Source organism: Sapajus apella, unplaced genomic scaffold (genome assembly GCF_009761245.1).
Source record: "Sapajus apella isolate SASKATOON/1434 unplaced genomic scaffold, GSC_monkey_1.0 scaffold83, whole genome shotgun sequence".
In the NCBI taxonomy this organism is placed as follows: Eukaryota; Metazoa; Chordata; class Mammalia; order Primates; family Cebidae; genus Sapajus; species Sapajus apella.
The window spans coordinates 7,366,243-7,385,629 of NW_022437023.1; the positions used below are offsets into that span (position 1 = coordinate 7,366,243).

At 48.4% G+C, this 19,387-nt stretch overlaps 1 protein-coding gene across 5 annotated transcripts in view; it reads left to right on the forward strand.

Moving 5' to 3' along the window:
* Positions 1–19,387, forward strand: part of DAAM2 (dishevelled associated activator of morphogenesis 2) — a 117,462-nt gene that overhangs the window by 29,135 nt on the left and 68,940 nt on the right. Inside the window, exon 1 of one of the 5 annotated variants that reach the window (XM_032253637.1) lies at positions 2,386–3,614. The exons of the other annotated variants lie outside the window; for them this stretch is intronic. The gene's annotated coding sequence lies outside the window, so the exon portion shown is untranslated. Of the gene's footprint in view, positions 1–2,385; positions 3,615–19,387 lie in introns of those variants that run through there. 5 annotated transcript variants of the gene reach the window in all.

Consider the following 19,387-nt stretch of genomic DNA (forward strand, 5'->3'; position numbering starts at 1 on the left):
AAAAAAAAAAAAAAAAAAAAAAAAAAAAAAAATCTGGCTGGGCATGGTAGCTCATGCCTGTAATCCCAGCACTTTCAGAGGCTGAAGTGGGCAGATCTCCTGAGGTCAGGGGTTTGTGACCTGCCTGGCCAACATGGTAAAACCCCATCTCTACTAAAAATACAAAAATTAGCTGGGTGTGGTGGCACATGCCTGTAGTCCCAGCATACTTGGGAGGCTGAGGCAGGAGAATTGCTTGTACACAGGAAGCAGAGGCTGCAGTGAGCTGAGATCATACCACTGTATTCCAGCCTGGGTGAGTGACAGAGTGAAACTCTGTCGCAAAAAAAAAAAAAAAATTCTTCACAGCAACCTCAATATTGGTGTTTGACCAAATACCTGGTCCTATGGCCAAGCTGACATATAAAATTAACTCTTATGACACTCACCTTCTATTTTCAGCAAATGGACCAAAATTAGTCACATGGCCCCGCCCAATACAAGTCCCCAGGAAGTACAATCTGCTGTGTGCCCTCGAGGGTGGGGACCAACGGTATTTGACTACAAATCAACAACTAGCACAACTATAAATTATTTTATCTGAGGATGAAAAAAAGTATTAATTTGTGATACTTTGATATTAATGCATTCTGCTAACACAATGTAGAAATAGTGTTAGACTTAGCTCCACCTGCTCGATGTGTTCATAGGGGAGGTCATGGAAGGAGGTGGGATGCAGCATGACCTGACCTCCAGGTTGACTAAATTTTAATACTGTTACTGACAATCTTCCTCTGTTATTCTTCTGTACTGTTTTCTTTGTAACATGTTTTCTGTGTGTGGTGTTGCATTGAAAACCTATTTGTGTGTTGTGTAATCGAAGAATGCCTTGCAATTAATTTGGCCTTTGTGACATCCTTTTATAGTATACACTCTTTGGGTTGTTTTTTTCTTGCTTGGATCAGATTCATCGGAAAGGGCTCAGGAGCCAGCTGTCACTCTGTGTTTTTTGCTGCTCAGTCACTCTGTATTTCTGACAAGTCCCTCCTGAGTTTGCGCTCTCATTTCTCTGTCTAGATTGGGGCTGAGCAATGTGATTTCTAAGGTTCCTTCTGGGTCTGACATTCTGCGTGCCTTTGGTCCACACCCTCTCTCAGTGACCCCACTGCCAGGGGGTACAGCCCAGGGGATGTGTAACAGGGTTTTCCTCCACAAAACTGGCAGAATTGTTCTGGGTTCTAATCTGAAGATGTGGCCCCTCGTCAGTGCTCTGCTGATTTTGCATGGGGCTAGCTCACGGAGAATGCTGGCTACACCCCAGCTGGCAAGCATCATCATCATCATCATCATCATCATCATCATCATCTCTGGGCCCACTGGTGCTCTGCTTGGCTGGAGGGAAGCTGAGGACAAGAGCATGTTGGTTTGGAGCACTGGGAGGCCTGTGGAAGGCGAGGAGGGTAGAAACAGTCTGGCCCAGTTGAAAATGGGCTTGGGGAGCTTGGCCAATCCTTCAAGGCCATCTGGGCAAACCTAATCTCCAAAGGGCAGAGTTACAAGAACCTCAAACACTACTTACCTCCTCCAGTACTAACATTGGACACTTCTAATGCCTATTCATTGTTGTGAAGTTCAAATGAGATGACTCATGAGGAAGTGCCTGGAATACTAAACATACTGTCAAACAGTAATAAGAATTACTATCTTGTGCTGCCTGACTCCACAGAATTTTAGTGCTAGTGCTGGGGACAGAAAAGTGAAAAACAGAGGCTCAATGAATTAGCATACAATGTGATGGCACCAACACACTGTGGATGGTGTCTTAGGTCAAGCTGCTCTTACAAAATACCATAGATTGGGTGACTTACACAGCAAACACTTGTTTCTCACAGTTCTGGAGGCTGGGAAGTCAAGATCCAGGCACTGGCAGAGTTAATGTCTGGTGGTTCATAGACACAGCCTTCTCACTATGTCCTCATATGGCAGATGGGATGAGACAGCTCTCTGGGGCCTCTTTCATAAAGGCATGAATCCTGTTCAAGGGAGCTCCACCCTCATGACCTAATCATCTCCCAAAGGCCCTGCCTACACAGAGCATCAGATAGGGAATTCTGCTTCAACCTGTGAATTTTGAGAGGACACACACATTCAGTCCATAGGAATGGGCAAAGCTTGTGGGAGCGCAGAGGAGGGAGAAGTCCACTCTGCTCGTGGGGGTGGAAGCCTCTATGGCAGCACTGACCGTTTAACCTGGTCTGGAAAGATGGCAAAGAATTCACAGGCGGAGGGAATGGGCATCCTAGCCTAAGCGAGGGGCAGCGTGCTGGAGAGGTTTATGGAAACCTCTGGTAATCTGGCCTGGTGGCTGGGTGGCGTGGGAGGGACCACGTGGGGGAAGCTGTGGAGGGAGCTGGTGATCAAATTAGGAAAGGTCTTGGATAATATATAAGGAGCCTGAACTTCACGAATTCTTCAATTACCAGGTTTAAAAAAAACTTTTAATTTCAGTTTTGGCTGAAAGACGACGCTATTGCTTTAATTTTATTTAAAACCTTCCTGTGGATCTATAATAGGCAAAACTTAACTCAAATAGATTTAATCATAGCCTTGCTGCACTGTCCTGTTAATTTTGCTGCTCTCCTTCCTCTTGGAACTTCCATGTAGAATACATTTATCTTCCTGCTCTAGTCTTGTCTTGGTTGAAATATTCTAGTGAGAGAAGGTGGAATCTTTATTTTTTTTCTCTCTTGATACAGAATAACTGCTTATTTTAGAATGTGGAAAATACAGAAAACCATAAAGATGAAAAAATGAATTTATCCTCCAGACAAGATTGGTGGAAGATGAGTGGCTGAGCTCCAGTAGAATCAGTTTTGTTCAAATCCTAACTTTCCCTCGTGTTACCTGTAAGACTTGGCAGTTTACTGTCTCCAGGGCTCGGTTTCCTCCTCTGTAAAACAGGAATAACGCTCCGAATACCTACCTCCTAAAGTTCTTATGGGGACTAAATCCGTTTCTTCATGCAAAGCACTTAAGATAGTGCTGTGTATGTAGTAAATAATTAGTATTTCTCATGGGTTATCGCAACGCCCTCTGTGTGAGTTCAGCCCTGCAGTTGGAGCTCCAGGAGGGCATCCTCCCCTGGGGAAGGGTCTTTCTGCCTCCATGTTTCATATCAGGAAGTGGGGAAGCTTGTCATACCTCAGGATGAGGCTCGTGTCAAGTCACAGACTGGTGTTTCTTCAGAGTCTTTCCCTAGAGAATGCTAGCTCATCTTCCCTTGCTCCTTCCTCTCTAGCATTTCCACCCTTGTCGGGCTTTTGGGGCAGGCTGTCCCTTTAAGAAAGACAGCCACACATTCTGCAACTGACGGCGGCACTGCCTCCCTTGCTGGGCTGTGGCTGAGACCCTCCTGGGCAGGATTTTAGTACTGAAGCCTCCAGAGGAGGGGGTGCTGCTTCAAATCAAGCACACCCCACCCCAGGAATCCATGCCCACAGAAGGACTCCCTGTCCACGGCCCCCTGCTATGGCCCTGGGCTCCCAATGCCCAGCTCTGGGACATCAGAAGATAATTCTTGAGGACTGAGCTCAGGGTCCCCAAAAAGAAAGTTGGAAAATAGCTGGATAAACTTGGTAAGTGAAAGAAAGCCGCGTTACATCCTCTTCCTTGGGTTGTGGATTGCAGACTTTGGGTTGAATTCTGGTGACTCTTGCCAATGGTATCTGATGGGCAAATGTGAGAAGGAGGAGACAGAGGTGGGGCTGGGATCTCCAGTGGGTAGTGAGTGTTGAACCTGGGGGATAGACACCCCCCTTCTCCCAGTGGCTGTCAATCTTGAGGCAGGGAGCTGGGGGTTGACATCTGAACATAGCTGGATCCTGGCCCAAGGAGTGAAGATCTGGGAGGGGCAGATGTCAGATTTCTCCCTCATTTGGGAAAAACAAAGTGTGGTCAGTGAGTGCTGTTTGTGAAGATGCCAGAGACCAATGACATTTTGCAGCCTGAGGGTGAAATGAGTGACCCTGTGAGTCTATCTCAGGCAGGAGACTCAGACCAATTCCTCTTCTTCCTAGGGCCAGGGGACACACCAGGCCTGGGTGCAAAGAGGTCTGCGTTGTCTCCTTGGATTGAGGCAGCTGCCCATGAGCAGCAGCGGACAGTGTGGTAGTGGGAGGAGGCAGGTCTGCCAAGGGCAGGGAAGAATGGAGGGCCTGTTATTGCTGAAGCCTGGGAACACTGCCTGGGGGGAGGCCCACGCTCCCCAGAGCTGGAGTGAGAAAGAATGGGAGGAGAGGTCTATGCAGCAGGGGGATGGGCTCAGCCAGCACCCCCACCCTCTGCAGCGCAAATACCCCCCACCCCATTTCCTGTGGCATGGACACAGGCGAGCTTCCTGGCCTTGAATGTCCAGGTACAGTTTGGAGGGCTGGGGTCTGTGACAAAGAGGTGGCTTCTCATGGAGGAGGAGGTAGGAAATGCTAGCCTCAGCCACTGGCACTCATCCGAGGCCAGGGTTTCCAAATCAGAGACGCTTTCTGCTAAATTATGCTCCAACAGATGTTTTCTGTGTTCCTACTTGTGCCAGGCTTTGTGCTGGGGATTTACCAAAACATAACATGGCATGACGGAATTGGGAAGGTGTGCAGAGCTGGAAAGATATTTTGGATGTGAGATTAAAGCCATTTTTGAAAAGTAACAGTAAGTTACCCTTTATTCTGCACCTCGAAGGTACCAATCACTCTGCCAAAGGCTTTGCATCTCATTGAATTCTTGCAGTAGTTTATTGACTCGTGACTAATTTTGTAGATTTCACAGATGAAGAAACTAAGGCTCAAATATTAAGGACCTTGCCTTAAAGATGCAGGGCTAGTAAATTCCAAAGCCAGGATGAACCTCTTAATTCATCCAACCATTCATTTGTGTGCTCAGCAAAGTTGAATTCCTGGCCTGCTGTGCGCCAGCCGTTGTGGAGGGTGCTCAGGACACAGCTGGGACAGGGAAGTGTCCAGGGCAGCCTAACTCTGTAACTTGGGTCCTCACCCCCAGCCAGAGCCTTCACACTGGGCCCCAGAGACCCCTGGGAACGTGGTGTGAATGTTTTCTTCAAGGTCTGAGACTCTGCTTGAGAATGTGCTTTTCTTCGAGAAATGTTTCTTTGTTTTCATTTTAATAATAATACTCTAAAAATTGGAGGCATTTATTCTGAATCATCTGAATGACCACCATAAAACCTACTATTGGCATGCGATTTTAGTCCTCAAGTTTGTATTTCTGTGCAAGTTGGCACCGAGTGGTTTCCTAAAATGATAGTTTTTAACTTTTAATGCTTTGTTTCTTAAACTGGGCTCTACGTTGTATGCTTCAGAGGCCCAAAGATTACGGACAGCTGCACTGATTCTACTGCAAGAAGGGAGAGGTGCAGTTTGGGTGTCCCAAGAGGAAATGGTTCAACATCCCCATCTTCTGGGGGGTGAAGAAAACGGGGGGGTTTAGGTTGAGGCAAAGCAGCTTGGGGGTTCCAAATCTTCTAACCTCCTGGTCTTCAAGCTCAGGATGGACCTTGGCCAGAGACTCAGAGAGGAACAGGCAAGTCAGGAAGAAGGAAGGCCCCTGAGTTCGGATTGGGGTGCTCTGCTCTGACATGGCATCTTTGACTTCCGGCAAACTTGCTCCATTCTGGGCCTTTGCAGATGGGACGACTTGTGCTGGGAAGTGGGAGTGCAGGGCCTCCCTGGAACACTGTGTGACTTCCTCCCAAAGAGGGAGGTTTTCTGGTCATTCAGAGCCTCTGACCTCTCCTGAGGCCCAGCTGTTAGGTGAGAAGGCCACCGCATGATCCCTGGTGTAGGAAACTGTGCATGTAGCTTGGGCCCTACCACCCTGGGGGCATCCAGGGCTGTATCATGCAGGCCTGGTGCCTTGGCCCTTAGATGGGGCTGGGCAATCAGCATCCTGTCTGGATCAGATGTCCTGCCCGTCCAGGAGGCTGGAGGCAGGAGGCTCAGGACCCCTGCCTCTCTGTTCTCTTCCATCTCCTTTCCCTCCTCCTCCTGCTGGGGTTTTGGGTCTTGCCGTCATCCCTGCTTTTGCATGATGCTCCATTGTATTTCCACTCTCTGTTTACCGTCTCTCAGCTGGGTTCTGGGTGGTCATTCTGGTCATCTTTTCTCCAGACTCCACTCTACCCTTTTCTGTCTTCTACATTAGGAGTCAGTGAACATTATCAGTGAAGGTCTTGATAGTAAATCTTTCCGCTCTGGGGGCCTTCTGTGCTGTACATTAGTAATTTGTTCCTAATTTTATCTCCTCAAGAGCAGGAGTCAGTAGAACTTGGCTGTCTCTGCTGCCTCCCCCACCCCCAGCTCCATGCCTGCTGGGCAGTAGGCACTCAGGAAGTATTGCTGACATAAATCCCAGTGACCTCTCCCCATCCCCCTAGAGCCTGTGCCCCCGCAGGAGGCTTTTTGGGGTCTAGCTGTGCCATTTTGGGAAATCAGGATCTGGTCACCTGTTGGTTGCTATAGCATCCTGTAGCTAAATCCATCTCTGGCCCTGTAACCTGAGCCTGCCCCAGGCCCTGTGCTGCAGGATCGAGTGTCCCTGTTTGTTTTGACATCCCATGTGGGGCATTAGAGATCCAGATTTCAAAGCAAGAATTTTTTCTAGCAGCCGTTGAAGGCCAGGCCCCTGCCAGCTCCCGGGCTCCCTTGTTAGCATATTCAGTTAATTAAGAAAACAAACCCCACATCCCTGACAGAGGTGGTTCTGCTGATTCAGGACAGAGGGGTTTGCATCAGCATGCAGCAGAGGCTGGCCAGGTCCTGCAGGAAGGACAAGCTGAGGGAGGTGAATGTGTGAGCTGGAGAAGACCCACTCGTGCCTTCCCAGCAAGAGCAGGTGCCACGGAAGTCGCATGGTTGGGAAGCCAGCTCCAGGCAGGGTCCAGAGCACAGAGTTTCTGTTCCTCTTCCCTCCTCCAGCATGTGTTTATCATGGGTGAGGGCCATGGGGCAAGGATAGCTGGATGAGAATAACGGGCGGGACACAAAGACGTTTTTGGGACTTGCCAGTCTTATTCTCCAGAGCCAGGTTATCCCAACTGTCTAGCTCCTGGAGGAGAGTGATGAGAGGTGACCTGGGGTGGCTTCAGGGGTGCCCAAGTCATTGACCTGCCAGCCGCCAAGAGGGAGCCAGATCAGAGAGGCTGCTTAGCCATGCAGGCCCTGGGTATGAATTTAAAAAGGGTCTTTTCTTTGTTAGGCTGGGTGCAGTGGCTCACACAGGTAATCTCAGCAATCTGGGAGGTCGAGGCGTGAAGGTCACCTGAGGTCAGGAATTCGAGACCAGCCTGGCCAACATGGTGAAACCACGTCTCTACTAAAAATACAAAAATTAGCCAGGCGTGGTGGTGCACACCTGTAGTCTGAGCTACTCAGGAGGCTAAGGCAGGAGAATTGTTTGAACCTGGGAGGTGGAGATTGTAGCGAGCTGAGATCGCGCCACTGCAGTCTAGCCTGGGTGACAGAGCGAGACTTTGTTTCAGAAAGAAAAAAAAGGTTGCGGGGGGTGGTCTTTGTTCCTTGAGGGAAATGTAGGTAAGCATACTCCTGTAGAAGTAGCCCAGCTCTGCCAGTGTGTCTGTGTGGCTGGGGGCACTTGCCTGAGCCTGGCTGTGCATTCACACACAAACATACCCTCTCACCTGATCACATACACTCTGTGGTACCAGGGAGAAGATATGCCCTCCCCCACTCCCACCATGGCTGTGATTGGGCAGGTGGGAATTGGGGCCTGGGAGTGGAGGGAGCATAAGTGGGACTGGCCTGTACTGAGTGTCCAGCCTGTGTACTCTCTCCCAGGTGTGCAAGCCCTGCAGGCAGGGGGGGCTCATACATCTCTTTGGATGTGGGATTCTCTTGCCATTCACAGCCGGCACCCTACATGCAGTGGTCCTGGTGCCTCTTGGGTAGAATGGAATAAGAGAGAGACCCAGTCCTGCTCTGCCATTGCTAAATGGCCCAGCACACAGTTTGGACCAATTCCAGCACACAGTCTAGGTTTTGTGAACCTCTAATTTCTAATGGGAAATGGGGATGAGTTTCACATTATATGTGCCCCCATGGTAGAGGGTATTGGCAAATATGAGATAAGGCATATTTAATGCCTGGTGCAGTGAACCTGGCCTCCTTCCCCATCAGACATGTGTCTTGGTCCAGCTTCTGCCTGGTGGCTTGGGACGTGGCTGCCTTGGGAGAAATAATAAACACACAGCTAGTGTCTGCTCAGCTCAGGAGGAGAGCACTGGGAAGAAGCGATTGTACGGCCTGCTTCTGGTCTCTGTTATAACTAGTTCAAATAACTGCCAGTTAGTAGCAGATATTTTAAAATCTTGAATGTCTTCTCCTTCTTACCTGCGGGAACTCTTGGGGCTCCCTGCCTTGAGTACTTTGTCATTCACAGCACGAGACCACAGCGAGGGGCTGGGGCCATTCTAGGAAAGCAAGTCTCTTAAAAGGTGACAACTCTGTGGTGTTCTAAAGCTGGGGAGAAGCCACTTGGGGTTTTAGGGGACTCTTGACTCTTTCTCTCTCTCTCTCATTTCCAGTGGAATCCTCAGGTAATCAGTTGTGCAGTTGATATGACCAATAGCTCCCCTTTCCTGGAGAACAGACCCAATTTGCCTCCTGATCCTCCTGAAATTCTCAAATCCCTGCACACCAGGCTGGTTTGTTTGCTCTTCTCCTTTTGCCGATGATTTTTCTTCGTGTTAGAACTGTTTGCACACAAAAATTAAGAAAATGTACATAAAAAATCAGATGTGAAATGTGAAAAAGCATACTAATGGTAGGCAAATAATAATAATCAGTATGCATAGTCACAGGTTTCTGTAACTTCAACTTGGCAAATCCAAATCTCTTGGAATGACTGTTAGGAGAATCTTCCCGTGTTAAAGAGAAGTTTCTAAGTACTCTCCAGGCTTCAAAGAGAAAATCCAAGGTGAAGAAATCAGAAGTTGGGAATTAGTTTCTGGAGTATTAGGGAATACGAAAAGAGAAAGGCTGTATAGCTTGGATCCTAGCCGGACTCACAATATTTAGGAGAAACATTCATGAATGAATCTTGGCTAAGATTTTTGGAATTTTGAATTTTCGTTTCTGTGTTGCATTTTTGTAGTTGTTGTTTCCACTTCAGTAGAAACTCAGGGGGAGCCAGGAAGCAAAGGAGGATTTGCCTGCAACTATTCTATAGTGAGAGAGGAATTCTGTGCTGTGAATTCGAGAATTGGGTTCTAGACATGGCTGTGGCATGAGTTTGCTATGGGTCCCGAGGCAAGCGACCGGCTTCTTGGGCCTTAGCTTTCTTGCCTGTAAAAGGATCTTGAAATGATAGTCACCTCCATTCTCAACATCTTGTGCATCCCAGCAGCTGTATGAGAGGCCTTCTGCAGATCATGTCAGAGAAAGGAGTTGAGTCTTTTCACACACAGGTGGGGAGTGTGACATCCCAATAGGGGAAGGCACAGCTATCCAGGAGCTGAAGGGATAGTCTTTTTCAGAGTCTGATTATTGGGTCTGGGTTTGTGGAATGGCGCTTGGTCACCCCAGGGAATGGTGGCTGTCACTCATGCCTTGGCTCTGTATGTGGGGGCTCATGGAGGTGCCCCTGGGCCTGGAAGGATAGTGGGGAAACTGGGCTTCAGACAGTGGCTGGAGGATTCTCCCTGACTCTTTTCCTTGGGGTCCCCATGTTTGGATTACTTTTCAGCGTCTGTCTTTGTGTGACGTGTGAAACCCCTTGACTTCTTCTATCTGAGAATGGATTCTCTTAAAGGACCAAAGCGGAATTTGGCAAATCCCAAACCCAGTTTCAGAATTCAAGGGGGATTGTCCCTTCATGTCTGAGCCCTGGACTGCTTCTCAGGTCATCTCCCTGCCAGCTATCTAAGTTCTGTCTGCCCTGCCACTCACATTTCTGAATCTTGCCCTCCCTGCTACTTGGGGAATGCCTAGCTATCCTTCAAGACTCAGTCAAAAAAATCACCACACCTGTAAAATCTCTCTAACCCCTCCTCCTCACCACCAATGTCAGGTAGGTAGGTTCCCCCTCACCTCCGCTCCCACAGGCCTGTCCCTGATGAAGTGCTGAGCACAATATTTGAAAACCACTCTTCTGATTGTCACTAGACTACTAGCTTCTAGAATGCAAGGCTCTGACTGGTTCAGTTTTGCATTTCTAGTATGTCTTAGTCCATTTGTGCCAATATATCATACAATAAACAATAAAAACACATTTCTCATGGTTCCGGACTTTAGGAAGTACAAGATCTAGGTGCCAGCAGAGCTGGTGTCTGGTGAGGACTGCCCTTTGCTCCTAAGATGGTGTTTTGTTGCTTCTTAGTGAAAAACTGTAAAGAGCATAGGTTCTCCTTGCATTTTTGCTATTCATTCATGCAGCCAATATTTAATAAGGACCTACTATGTGTTAGCCCTTGCCACCGGAACTATGCGATGGTTTGCATGTCTGTGTTCCTTCCCTTCCTCCGTAGGGGAAGAACGCTGTTTCCTTACATGACAGAAGGAATGGAAGGGCTTAATGGGCCTAAGCTAATTCCCTCCAGCCCTTTTATAAGGCACTAATCCATTCATGAACGTGGAGCCATCATGACGTGATCACTTCCCAAAAGGCCCCACCTTTAAATATTGTTACAACAAAGATTAAGTTTCAACGTATGTGTTTTGGAGGGAATACAGACATGCAAACTATAGCATTGTTCCAGTGGCAGGGGCTAACACATAGTAGGTCCTTGTTAAATATTGACTGCATGAATGAATAACAGAAATGCAAGGAGAATTTATGCTCTCCTCAGTTTTTCTTTAGGAAGGAAGCAAGAATTGTTACTGTTTGGATAATTTACCCAGGGACCAGCTTCATGGGATGTTGTTTAAACAGATAAATCCAACTGGCGTCTCTTCCTTGTATACTTTTGTGATGACAGGGGCCTGGGGAGTGGGCTGCGTGTTCCACACAGGGTATGTGAATGGGTCTGCACATGCGCCTATGACTGGCTATGGATAGTAAGCACAGTATGATCTTGTTTTTCTGTAAATACTAAGCCACAAACATTGGCAGTGACTTTCTGGCCATTATCTTCAGTGGCATGTGATTCTTACAGCTTTTCCCAGGGTGTACCAAAGGAGTGTGACTGTGGTGACCATGGATAGGGAGGCTGGCAGCACTCAGGGTGATGGGCAGAGCGCCACAGTTGGTTCCCTCTAAAGATGACCATGATGGAGGCTGAGTGATACCTTGTTTGGCACCAGTTAGAGAGTTTATAGCCTGTGAAGGTTCTTACACTTACCAAGAGGAAATTGGGCAATAGGAATTTATGTGAATGTCTGTGGGATAAGAAAAAAGCAACATGTCCTTGGGTCAGTAGCGATCTCACTTTCAGGGGTTTGTTTATGCATTGGCACACTCAGACATTTCTACTCAAAGCCTGCCATATATCCCCTTTCCCATTCTAGGGATGCAGGCTGAACCTGGTCTCTGCCCTTAGAGAGCTTAGTTTCTGGCAAAAGTGCTTGAAGGTAGAGAGGATAGGAGCTGATGCTGGTGTTCTCCCCAGAGCCGTTCTGAGCTGGTCCCTTGGTGGGAAATATTTCCCCATTCATTAGCTCCTCTGTTCTCCCCCAAGTTGTTGTTGAACAGCAGCACCTTGGTATCACCCTTCTAGATTTCTCATGCTGCTCCCTCCTTTCCCATGCTGAGTTGGAGACCCTTCACCTGTACTTGTCGTTCCCTGTACATCTCCACCAAGATGCTTCTGCCCCCATCCTGGCCTGCTCACCGGTTATACCCTCTTTCCAACTGGGAGCTTTTTGATAATCAAGTCTGTTTTATGCCACATCCTATAGTGCCGTATCTGGGCCAGAGTGGGAGTTTGTAGACAGTTGTGGAGTGGATGATCATGGGGCAAATGCTAGACTGCATTTATTTCCTTTGCAGCATTCACACTGAAGCCTGTGTCTATCTATTTTCATCTCTTTCTGGGTTAGTCGTGGAGAGGAATGACTATCAGGGAAGTTGCTGAGAAGCTGGGGCATTGTGAGAAATCTGGGAAGCTGCAGGCTGGAGTCACTGGGCTCCAATGGGTCCCCTGTGACTGCCATTCTACACGCTCCCTCCCACAGTCTGGGAGGCAGGTGGGCTTCAGGGCTGACAGAGAGGGGGTTTGAGTCCAGACTGTGCTTGTGCTGAGGCCCACTTCTTCCTCGTGAGTAGGGACAAGCGATGCTGACAGACCTACCCCTGCAGCCCTCCGGCTCAGGCAGTGCAGCTGGGCCAGCAGGAGAGCGGGCCGCCTGGGAATAGCTGGGAAGCAAGTCCAGGCCTTGGGCCCACCTCCCCCAAGGCCAGGATGTGGCGTGGGACCCGGGCCTGCAGAGGTTCCCACTGCTCAGCTCCTTCACTCCCAAATGCTCCAGGCCCAGGCAGCATCGTCAGCAGAAGGGGGTGGCGAGGGGCCCCGCTGCCTGGGTCAAGACTGCATCAGGACCAGGGCAGCTCTGCAGGCACACACCTCTAACATTTAGCCTCCACCTGGATAGCTGCCAGTGGCTCTGCAGTCCAGCCTGGCTTTGCGTGGGGGAGGAGAGCCAGGGATTAACCATTTCAGGCCCTTCCTGTGTCAGGCAGAGGCTGGCCTCTCAGGTCAACCATGTACCAAGGACTGGAGTGGGACTATTTACAAATGTTGCCTCATTTAATCTTTACATCACTGTGAGGGTGTGGGCATCATCTCTGTTTTTCAGATAAGTAAACTAAGGCATGTGGGGAATTATGTAACTTGCCTATAAGTCTATATGGTTAGTAAGTTAAGTTTCATAAATTCCTTCTTTATTACAAGGGTCTATTATACACCAGGTAGTAATTCTAGTCACTGCGGATACAGCAATGAATGATGAAGAAAAATGCTCCATGGAATTTATGTTCTTGTGGGAGGTATAATAAATATGTGGGAGGTATAGTCTCTCAGATGGTGAAAAGTCTATGTGGAAAATAAAGGGAAGGGAGATGGGGGGTGCTGGGAGTGGGGCTGCTATTTCAGATACCCTTGAAAGACCTCATTGAGAGCGTGTGACTTATTCACACTTAGTGCTGAATAGGTGCCTGATGCTACCCTAATCACTGTACATGACCCACTAATTAATCCCCACAATCTTTGAGGCAGATTACTATTAGTATTCTCATTTTCACATGGGGAAACTGAGGCAAAGGGTGATTAAGTAACTTGCCAAAGATGACACAGCAGACGAGAAGCAGCTCTGGGATCCACACCCAGGAAGTCTAACTCCTGAGTTCTGGCTCTTAACCTCTGTGTGTTATTGCCAAGGCCACAAAGATAGTAAATGGGCGAGAAGATCAAGAGGCTTGTAAGACCCTGCCTGAACAGTCCAGGTCCGTGGTCTAGGGGGCAGGCATACTGAGGGACAGGGGCACTGGGGGCTGGCAGGTGCACTGGGGAGGCAGGTGTACTTAGGGGGCAGGTGCACTGAGGGGACAGGTGCACTGCAGGGACTGGAACACTGGGGGGCAGGTGCATTGGGGAGGCAGGTATACTAGTGGGACAGGTATACTGGGGGCAGGTGCACTGGGGAGGTGGGTGTACTGAGAGGGCAGGTGCATTGTGGGGACTGGAGCCTGTGGGGGTAGGTGCACTGGGGAGGCAGCTATATTAGTGGGACAGGTATACTGGGGGCAGGTGCACTGGAGGGACAGGTACACTAGAGGGCAGGTGCACTGATGCTCACTCTTCTTCAGCTCCCTTGGTGAGAAAAAGGTAGAGGGGCTGACAGGTCACTGGCAATTAAACCTGGGTGAAAGCAGGGCTTGACTAGTTTGTGTCAAATAAGAAGCAGATGAACTCCCTGGTGAGGGGATCCCAAAGGCTGCCCTTCTTCCCTTTCATCCCATGCCAGCCAGCCTCCCTGAGCCCTCCGAGGACTCAGATCTGATATAAAAATGGGACTACATTTTGCTCTTGTCCTCCTCTTCCCTTCCCTTTATCTGTCTGGGAATAACCCACTTAGTGGTAGTGATGATGATGATGATCACATCACGCAGCTCGTGTTTATTGAAGACCTACTTAACTGGGCAGTGAAAATGAATACATGATGCTCAGCTGTGCAGGAAAAGTAATTGATTCCTATAATTGATAACTTGCAATGAAAACTTAGTGTGAAAAATAAAGGTACTTTAGTCACTAATTTAAGAGAGTTGCTTTGGAGCAAGGTCCCATCAAGTGGAAATTCAAACTTCCTGTGAGAGTGGCTCCCGGTGCCCCTCCCCCATATGAACTGGCTTTCTGGGGAAACTCCAGCAAGGTGACCAGAGAAGGGCCTGAGGCTGCAGATCTCCTTGGAGCTGTGCCCTGCTCTCTGCTGCATGGGCCTATGTGCTGAACTCCCTTGAAGGGGCCAGGTCTGGTCCTGTCCCCAGGGCCTTTGAGGGTAGACTTGGCACCCACCGCGGAAGCTTAGGGCTTCCTCTGGCCCCTGGCTTTGCCAGGACATCCACCCATCCCTGGAAGGTCCAAGAGTCCAGTGGCTGCTCTGGGATGTGCAGTTTCTAAATGGGTGGGCCTGAGGGCAGCCCCCAGGTAATTTCCTCAGCTGTTGCCAGCCATGTTTGCTCAGAGCTGGGCTTAGGCAGGGTTTTCCAAAGAGCATGACCTTTCCCCAGCCCTGCACCCCTATTCTGAAATTCTCCAAGTCATTGAGTTGTTTCTAGTGATACCACAAACCACCACTCCCCTCTGGAGGTGGAGAAGGGAGTGGAATCCTGGGCGTACACTTTCTTTCCTCCTAGTACTAGAAAAGTTTTTTCTTTCTTTTTTTCTTTTCTTCCTTTCCTTTCCTTCCTTCCTCTCTCTTTCTTTCTTTCTTTCTTTCTTTTCTTCTTTCCCTCCTTCCTTCCTTTTTTTTTTTTGCGATAGAGTCTTGCTGTGTCACCCAGGTTGGAATACACTGGAATGCAGTAGCGGGATCTCGGCCCACTGCAACCTCTGCCTCCTAGGTTCAAGTGATTCTCCTGTCTCAGCCTCCCAAGCAGCCGAGATTACAAGTGTATGCCACCACACCTGGCTAAATTTTTTTTTTTTTTTTTTTTTTTTGCATTTTTATTAGAGACAGAGTTTCACCATGTTGGCCAGGCTGGTCTGAAACTCCTGACCTCAAGTCATCTACCTACCTTGGCCCCTCAAAGTGCTGGGATTACAGGTTTGAGCCACCATGCCTGACCTAGAAAGGTTTTCTATTGCCCTGTCCTGTCTACAAGGAACATCATTACCTTGTGTCAACCATTCCTCCCTCTACACACCATTTTGTTCTGGAAGATATCAGTCTTCTTTTCCCAGGGAAAACAAGGTCCTGGCTTAGTTCTGATATTAGAAGTGTACACGAAAAGAAAGAAAAGGAAAAAAAGAACTAAACACTGGCATTTTCCAGAGGGAAATATGTTGGGAAATACTTTAAATATTTTCCTTGTGAAATCCTCTGTATCTGACAAGCAGCCCTACTCCTGAGTTTTCACTCAGTTCTCACCACTGCCTTGTGGGTTAGGTCCTATCATGGTCTCTTCAGACGAATGAGGTAAGGCTTAGAGAAGTCAAGCCACTTTCCCAAAGTCTTGAAGCTTGTTAGGGGCAGAGCCAAGTTTAGAACGTAAAAATTCTGGATTCTTGACCCCATCGTATTCCTGACGCTTTTGCTGCTTCTCAGAAACGAGTCTGCGGTGATGGCTCTTTAGCACTCAGTGACGTGTGATGTAGCTCCTTGAATAATGTACAACATCCCCCAGGGAAATGGGTATGGGTTTCATTTGGCTCAACCAGGGGAAAATGTAAGGGCATACTTCTTACCTTGTCATAGAATATTTCATGTCGGATTAGAGAGGGGCTTGTTGGGTTTCAAATTCTCCTATTTGTATGCATGTGAATACCTACATCGTTTTTTCACTCATTAGGACCATGATTTTTCACTGTTTGGGTGACTGCACTGGAGAAAAAGTGTGATGTGCACATCCTTCAACTCCACTCTGCTTCCCTAGTGAAAGGGGCCTTTGATTTGCAGCTGTAGCTCCTGTTTGCCGAGCCTGGTACGGCCCTGACTCTCAGTCCTCAAGTTGGCTGAAGCCCTGCCCTTTTCTGTCTACTAATAGCTGTTGAGGATCATGTGCGACATTTGAAATCAGCTCTGGCTTCGGTTGCCCTGGAGTTGAAATGCCAAGGGGGTATCTGGGCACCACCTAAAAATAGTCAGAAGGAAATAAACTCTCGCTTTATGTTTTAAGCTTTTATTACATCATCAGCATCATGCTATTGGTGTTATCATATGAACTCAAATAAAAGGAAGGAGAAAATTCAGCCATAATCACACCACATACACTTGGATTCACATTTCCAAAAGCTCTAGTGCCCTGGGTATTCTGAGATGAAGGGCAGAGAAAGGAAGGGACCAAAGTCAATGAGAAGTGATTAAGGTGACCTGAAGTGGCAGGAGCCAAGGCCAATGCACAGGCTCAGTCTCAGACTCACTTTCTCTTAAGACTGAGCTCTGGCGTTGTCTCCTCCAGGAAGCCTTCCCTGGTGTCCTCCTTGTCAACAGGCAGCTGTATTAGGTGCCTCTCTCCACCCACACCACAATGCCTTACTTTGGTCACTGTGTGCTTCCTGCATTGTATCATGATTATCTGTTTATGTCATGACTCTCCCACTGGACAGTGGGCTCCAGGTGCTCAGGAATGTATTTTGTTCATCTCTTTATCCTCCAGTGCCTAGCACATCCAAGCAGGGCAATAAATGCTGGTTAACATGGTCATTAAGCTAAGATGCTGGACATAGGCATCCAGGTGGTGACTAAAGACGATATGCATTGAGGCTCAGACAAATTCCTAAAGTCTGCTGGGTGGAGAACAGCATGGAGTCATGAAGTGTGTTATCCGTGTCTGATACAGTATGTTTTCTTTTATGTATTTTCTGTGTGCAAGAGAGAGAGAGCAGGAAGATTTGACTGTGTCTCACCAGGGGCTGGGAGATATCTTCTCCTGTTAGAAGAAACTTGAGGAACATGAAATGGGGCTCCATTTTTTCCTTATGACAATGTGAGCCCCCAACTCTGTCTATGGGGGAGATCCTATAAGCACTGAGGCCAGAGCAAAAGGCCTCAGCCTATTTTCATATAAATAATGAAGAAGAAAGTAACTAGAAATATAAGTGTAGTAGTTATTTGTTATTCATGGGAGATCTTAGTTATTCATAGGCGATCTTAATTCCTTTACTAATGCCTCTCAGGTCGGAAGTATGAACCTGGGGTGGGGTGACATTGTGAAATGAATGACACTAAGGCAAGATGCTCTAAGCCCTCTGTCACACCCGCATAAGGGCTGCTGGAGGGTGCCTCGGCCGTGCGACAGCGCCAGCACTGTGAAAGCGCCCGCTGTTTAACCAGCTAGGGAAGGAGGTGTCCAAAATGGCCGAGACATCTCCTTCCTGGGGAAGTTAGGAGAAAACTCCGCTTATCCAAGCTCTTGTGGTAAGCCCTGATGGCTGTCAGGGAGGCCCGCAGACATCCGGAGGCTTAACTGTCTCTATGTGATGCTGTGCTCCAGTGGTCACGCTCCATGTCCACTCTCACACCCTGCTTCTGCACCTGGTTCCTTTTGTCTCAGAAAAGATAATCAGTAATAGTAATGTAAATCTTAATGTTTTTGTTCTTTCTTCATAAGTATAGAAAAGGTGCTGATGCATTATGCTCACTTAAGGTGCCAGAAATTCCTGAGCCCCTACCTGAATGACACGCGATATACTTGACCCGATCACTGCCACACCCTATCTAGTCTCTGACCACCAAGGCCATGCCCTACGTACCCTGCCCCTAGATTTGCAACTCAATAAAAGTGAGAGTGTCCTGGCATTCGGGGCCACTGCTGGTCTCCGCAGTTTGGGTAGCAGTGGACCCCTAGGCCCAAACTCTCTTATCTCTATCTCTATATCTTATGTCGTTTACTTCTACAATTTCTCATCTCTGCACCAGCTGGGAGCGGCTCACAGAACCCTGCAGGGCTGGACCCTACAAATCTGGACTCCAGATCTAGTGCTCTCTTCTTTAGCCTGCAGGAGGGCAAGGACTGTGTCCTTTTTCATATTGGTGCCAGGTCGCAGAGTTGGTGCTCAGAGAATATTTGTGGAATGAATGGATGAATGAATGAACAAACATATGGAGGAAGGAACTCTGGCCATCCAGTGAGATTCATCAGGGAAGGCTTGAGGGGATATGCATTGAGTATAGCTATGAAAGAGGCAGGGGCATGGGTGGCGAAGATGCAGAGAGGGCTCTGTGGTTGAGTGGTTGGAAGAAGGCTGTGGATTCCCCTCTTGGCTTGGATACCTCTAATGAGATGGCCAGGCTGATGCTGACTTGGAAGGGCCCTAACTTGGGAGAAGGGAAGTCTGTGGGACTGAGGAAAGTCATACAAAGACACAGGCCCAGAGAGGGGGCTTCCCCCTTATATTTTGCCTCCTTTCCTCCAGAACTTGGAGTTGGAGACATTGCTAAGATTCCTTGAGTCCCTAGGGCAGGGTTGGAGGTAGGGTGGCGGGTGGGGGGAAGTTCTAACAAATGAGTCTGGACACAGGCATGTGGAGTGTGGCCCAGAGAGAAGAGGAGTGGGGGAAAACATGGATTGCAATCTTTGAGAGAAGGAAGTTCTATTTTGGGTGACTTCAAAATCCAGCCCCTCTGCTGGCCAGGTTCGCAGCAGACCTCCCCTCTGAACAAGATTCCCTCATCCTCCCTTCTGTGCACTGGCTTCTGCTCCATTTCTGACTCATGTCCCTGCATCCTTTAAGACTTAGTTCATTCGCACTTTGGTGTTCTATCTCTTGGTATTCTTTCCGGCATCCCAAACCTCCCCCCAGCCTTCTTAAAGAAGGCATCCCTAAATAACAGCAGCAAAAATGACACCTGCAATTTATCCACATTTCCACTATGGGTCATGCACCACCCCAGCTGCCTCATGTGCCCTCCTTCAACTCACAAGGAAAACGTTAGGTCATTATTACTGTGATCTCTAGTTGACAAATGAAGTCAGTGGACGTTAACTCCTAGACTGAGCCCCAGAGAGGTCAAGAAAAGCAGGCAAGGTCATATTGTTAGCTGGGGCAAAGTAGTACCTACAACCCAGGTATGCCTCACTCCAAAGCCCCGTGGTCATCTCTTCTTACAGCTACAGAATGTTCTCTCTAAGTCAGAAACTCCGTAGTGGGGCCCAGCAATCTGCATTTTAACAAGCTCCCCAGGAAATTCTGATGCACGATGAAGCTCGCGAATGGCTGGTTTAGTTGATC